This window comes from Squalius cephalus (genome assembly GCF_949319135.1).
Source record: "Squalius cephalus genome assembly, chromosome: 13".
NCBI classification, from domain to species: domain Eukaryota; kingdom Metazoa; phylum Chordata; class Actinopteri; order Cypriniformes; family Leuciscidae; genus Squalius; species Squalius cephalus.
Genome location: NC_137134.1, coordinates 32,673,219 through 32,679,400, shown reverse-complemented (window position 1 = coordinate 32,679,400; position 6,182 = coordinate 32,673,219).

The window sequence follows — 6,182 nt, the reverse complement described above, 5'->3', positions numbered from 1 at the left end:
AGAAATGTGGAGTTTGTAAAATGTTGGGGGTATCATGTTGTTTTAATATTCCTGATTACAGTGACAACATAACCAATATCATCGAGCACATTAGAAAAGCTGTAAAAGAGCCGCCTAAAGCTACTGGTAGTGAGTGGGTGGGGTGGCTGATGTCTGCATGGTCAGGGTGGTTTTTCAGAATAATTCAAACTGACTTGCCAATTGTGGGTATGGGATTACTGATTCTGTTTTGTTTACCATGCATTATGAAGTGCCTTTCCAGCTTAGTGCAGAGATTGATCAGGGCAGGGACGGTTAGCACGTCAGTCCAAGCAGTGAAACTGACTCTGTACCCAATGACTGATGGAGAGCAATGTGATGATTATGACAGCGATGACGTGTATACAGACATGAGTTAAATGTGTTTTCTTTCTTTTTGTTTGCCTTCCTGGGACCAGGAAAGGGTTTTGATGTCAATGATTGACTGTTCTATTCACTGTTTTTATTATTATTATTTTTTCATTATCTTTATTTCTTTTTCCATTGTAAGAATGATGATATGTTCAGAAGGTTAAAAACAGCGGTCATCCGTGTTACGAGGTGACGTACAAGTGGAAGGGTTTGAGCTGAGGGATTTTTATGTATACTATTTCTTTGCATCTTTTTTTTTTTTTATGAATTGATATGTTTTTTCCATACTAATGTGATCTATACTATTTCTTGTTTATACTGAGGTGACTGAGGGTCCGATCTATAGTGTCGGGGATGCAATAACAGTGCTTATTCATCTAGCCCGGTTTCAGAATAAACCTTTACTTGCTTGCTATAAAATTAAGGGCCTATCCTTACAAAAACAGCCTAAGCTTTTTCATTCTAAATTTTAATGAAGGTTCAAGTAAAGTATCAGGTATATAAAAGTCAGACATGAAGAGTATAACTGTGATGTAAAGACTTGAATCAATTCTGTTCTTGAAATGTAATGATGTTTGATCAAGAAATTAGAAGACAAGGGTAAATTTTCCTTTAATACGTTTATCAGAGAATGATAAAGAGGAGGAATTGTTGTGGAAAATTCAGTATTTCTTATAATCATTCGGTTCCAAACTGTTTAATCATATGTTTCTGTGAGGTTTTCTAGCAGCTGAGGAGGGACAGGGAAGCGAGAGGCAATTTAGGTCATAGATGAAGGCCTTTGGGTGTCTCAGGGACAAAGAACAGTGTGACCTGCACCAGGGGGGTTGAAACCAGTCCGAACTAGCTGAAGATAGGGGGTATCTTTCTGGAAATTTGCAAGAAACCTGGAAGGAGGAGTTTTTTGCCAAGAAACTGTATAAAATGTCTATGTTTTATTATGTCTGTTAGGTATTCTATTTCAAAGCTGGGTGGCTGCGGCTTTTGTGAAAAGAATCCTCATTGAAATAAACCTTTTCTCTTTATTACAGTTTTGTCTCTTGAACGTTTCTTACACCTCTGATGCTGTTTGATATTAACCTCTCAAAATTGCCATTACACACATAAATAAACCATGGTAAATATATTTACACAGGTTTTCAAACCTATTTGAATATAAAACCCAGTTGAATATAAAAAGTCCAGTGCGAATGTTACTCCCGCTCTTCATCGGCAGCTGTCAGTCACAGTTGCTAGGTGACAAGAACAATCGTCCGTAGGCTAGACCGGTCCGAGCGCTTCAGATGCGCCCTTTGAAATGGGATGGAGCTGTAGTTAGCAACAATTTGTTAATTTTGTGACAATAGGCCTACATTTTGTTACTTTAATTTTCAAAATAACCAGTGGTGATATGTAAGTTACTACATACTTCATTAAGGCTACTCGAAGTAATTTTCCCACACAGGGGTGCGTTTCCCGAAAGCATCGTTGGCCAGCTATGGTCGCAAGTTCATTGCACCCCAGGACAGCAACACTACAAAATTGTTATTTTACAATATGATGCATTGTTTTACATTAAACTACACAAAAGTATATAGTTTAAATGTATCAACCTTGAAAATATTCAAAGTAAAATGCAACATATGCAGTAATATAAAAGCAGAACCATCATAAAAACCCTGACAAGGTTTTTTTCCTGCAGAATTCCTTTACTTTTACTCTTGATGCCTTAAGGACATTAGAGTATGCAAGATAACTTTGCTTAACTAAGGTTTAAAATATATGACTAGTAGTTTTTCCCCAATGTGGTATTAGTGGTTATTAAAAGTACTTTAGTGTAATAAAGTATCTCAATATTTATTCCATGAGTTGGCCCTGCAAACTATGAAGGACTAAAAATGACAGAACGAAAAATAAATAAATAAATAAATAAAAGTAGAAATAAATAAATAAATGAAGAAATAATAGTAAAAATAAATACATTTTGGTAATATAAATGGCTATTTCTGTATTTTTACATGTATTTATTTATTTATTTATTTATTTATTTATGCATTTCTATATGTATTTATTTATGTATTTATACATTTATTTATATATTTATGTATTTATATATTTATTTATTTATATATTTATATATATATGTATTTATTTATACATTTATTTATCCCTACATTTATTTATTTCTGTATTTCCACATTTCTACATTTATTTATTTCTGTATTTCCACATTTCTACATTTATTTATTTCTGTATTTCCACATTTCTACATTTATTTTTCCCTGCGCATGTATGCTAATTGACCAATGGCTAACCACGCCCCCTCCACTCACTCAGTCAACATTCGGTAACAGGCGCTTTGGCAGCTGTCACAATAGGCTCTATGCACGAACGCTGCTGACGTATTTCCGGTAGGATCTCAGCCGGCGTCTTTGCTTCCGCATAGCGCGTTCTATAGCCATAGATATATACACTAGATGTCGCCTGGGGGTTCTAAGCATGCGTCAAAATCGCCGCCATCTTGGGACAGGGGTCTTGTCATAGGAAGTAGCTAGGTAACGGTGCTTTCTCCGCCTGTACTTCGAATTCATGGATGATGCCGGACTTTTGTGCTGCGTATGGATGTTCACACGAACGAAATCTAAACCAGACAGCAAGGGATTACATTTACTCTGTGGATGGTAGTAGTCAAGTTGTTTTTTTATAAGTTAAGTGTACATTTCTCTGCTTGGAGGAAGAAAATGAACTGTGATTCTCGCACAGAAAATGTATTGTGAATGTGCTGTAGGCTACACTTTAGATATTATTTGAAATAACCCTTGTATTTAAAATGTACAATATGCAGGAGTTGATCCTCAATACCCACTTTTGGCTGTGTTGTGCTGTGTTTTTCCTAACTTTTGATTTTTTTTTTACCGACTGTACTCAAACCTTTTAATGGAAAAAAAAAAACAGTGTGGCGCTTGTAACCTGTAAGTACAGTCCTAATAGTATGCTTGTCCTCTCTCTGTCAATCTTCAACCAGTATATCCATTCTTATACATAGAATTCCACAAATCCTATGTATGTGTACGTTTTGCACAAGGATACAGTGGGCTCAAGGGCTTGTTTCTTCCTGGGGATGGAGGTGTGGAAGGACACTGGAATTTGTGAAAATGTCAACTGTTTAAAGCCTTTCTTTAAAGTGAATTTCGTTTTGTATAAATTGTATCTTGATTTTAATAATTTTTTCATCAAACAATTGCCTGGATTTAGGCCTAATTAATACGAAGCAAATATAACGAACAGACAATATAATCATGGAGGCACCCGCGCGGTCACTTGCATTGCACGTGAACTGGAGCGCATCTCGTCCTAACTTAACGAAACTCAGTGTATGCCTCACACAGACATGAGAAATACATCAAATACACAAAGCTTGAAATGTCTTTAAACGAAATAATTCAAAACGAAAAGAAAAAGGCTACTCTCTGATTATGTAATCCATTATGTGCATTTCTCTCTATAGGCGCGTTCAATATATGGCGATCGTAAACTTCATCTTTGCAGCCGAGTCGACACTGTAGAAAACACTAATAATACAAATTTTAATAAAAAATCAATGCACGCGTGTCACCGGATTTACAAATGCACATCTTGCTTGTTTCACGCACCCATATTATGTCGAAATAACGAGATATTATGTTGAAATAACATTATTATTAATAATACATCTTTTAGAATATTTGATTGAATGCTGAATGTTGCGCTTGTTCGATTTAATAAAATTAAAACTTTAATTGTGATCATTAAAATAATTGAATATTAAATATTTAGTGGCCAGGCCAAGTTTTGCTAATTTTTATATATATATATATATATATATATATATATATATATATATATATATATATATAAGTAGCGATAGTTCATTCTAAGTTTACTCAAGTGAAAGAATGTGACTAAAAAACGTAGGCCTATAGCACTATACATTATATTTTGAAAAAGAAGTAGATTATCTTAATATCAAAACCTTCAATTTTCTCTGGACTCGATGATAAATACATGTCTGACCGTTGGAACGAACCAAAAAAAATAGAAAATCGCATTCATAACGATTTATGGTGATTTTATTTCCGTTTGACCTTTGCCTACATTGACGCTGATGCATTAAAGAGGAGGGGCTCCCCTGTTCCAAGATGGCGGCTCTATTGACGCATTCGTTCCAATGAACTGCCGTATACAAGGCGACATCTAGTGTATATATCTATGTTCTATAGCGAAGTGTATAGCGGCAAAAATTCATTTTCTCAGAAACGGAGACAACGATTTTAGAAACTGATTCTAGTCGGATTTCGCGCGATATAAGAGAATACTCACCCTCAAAGTTGTCGATGTAGCTCGAAATTTATAATTTAAAGAACTTCTCTTTCTTACTCTTATGTGTGACAGTTAACTGCCTCACAATATTGTTAACATCATTCTCGTTAACCGCTGGAAGTTCTTGTAAACAGCGAGTGTAATTTGCCATTATCTCCACCTAATGCAAAAACGGCTTCCGACGCAGCACCGGATGTAACTGGGCGGGCTGAGACAAAACGCGGAAGCGATCGTGCATAGAGCCTATAGGAGACATTTAACAGGAGGCAATTTATTTTTTGGAGACAGAAAGATTATATATCATCTCGATGTCACCAAAAGGGCCTTAAATATGCATTGGAGGGTTATATTAATAATTTTATTGTTGAGAAGGTCGATAAGCTTCAGCTCCAGAACAAAGATTTACAGTTCACAGTGTAAACGTTATAGTTTGGTGCTATTTCGCTTCAAACGCTCGCTTTATACGCGCGTCCTATTCGCTTTGGATTCAAATGTTCAAGCGTCGAACTAGACGCGATACGCGCGAATTTGACGCTCTATTCGCGTTTGGTGGGAGGGAGCGCAAAATAATGAACAGGCTGCGATGTCAAGATTGCATTGCTGGAATGTGTGTGTGTGTGTGTCAGAGAGCGGGCGCCGGGGCGCGATCGAACAGTGGAAACATAAAAACATACTCCATTTTGTTCATACAGGACATCATTAAAACTGCAAAGTGTTTAGCCTACTTATATTTTTGTAAAACACAACATTGTGCTTTTGCCAAACTGTAAACTCTTGTCAAACTGTAACCTACAACTGTCACCCAACCAAAATCACACACACACGCTGTTTAAAAGCCAAAATGACAAGAAAAAACGTAAAAACGAACGAAAACTGATAACGCAATGCATTGCAATGGAAGAGGAAGCAGAGAATTGTCCAAGTGTATTGGGTTAGCTATGCGTACTGTGATTGGCTCATCGCGTTTGGGGGCGTGGTTTAGCCATTGGTCAATTAGCATACATGCGCAGGGAAAAATAAATGTAGAAATGTGGAAATACAGAAATAAATAAATGTGGAAATGCAGAAATAAATAAATGTAGAAATGTGGAAATACAGAAATATATAAATGTAGGAATAAATAAATGTATAAATACATAAATATATAAATAAATGTATAAATAGGCTACATATAGAAATGCATAAATAAATAAATACATGTAAAAATACAGAAATAGCCATTTATATTACCAAAATGTATTTATTTTTACTATTATTTCTGCATTTATTTATTTATTTCTACTTTTATTTATTTATTTATTTTTCGTTCTGTCATTTTTAGTCCTTCATAGCAAACCTGTTGGTAGACAACTTAGTGGATAGTGAAAATATGCAGTCAAACACTCTGGAGAGCATCCCAGATGATGTCCCACCAGCAGGAGGCCTTACCAGGGTCTCTATTGTGGAGCCCATCC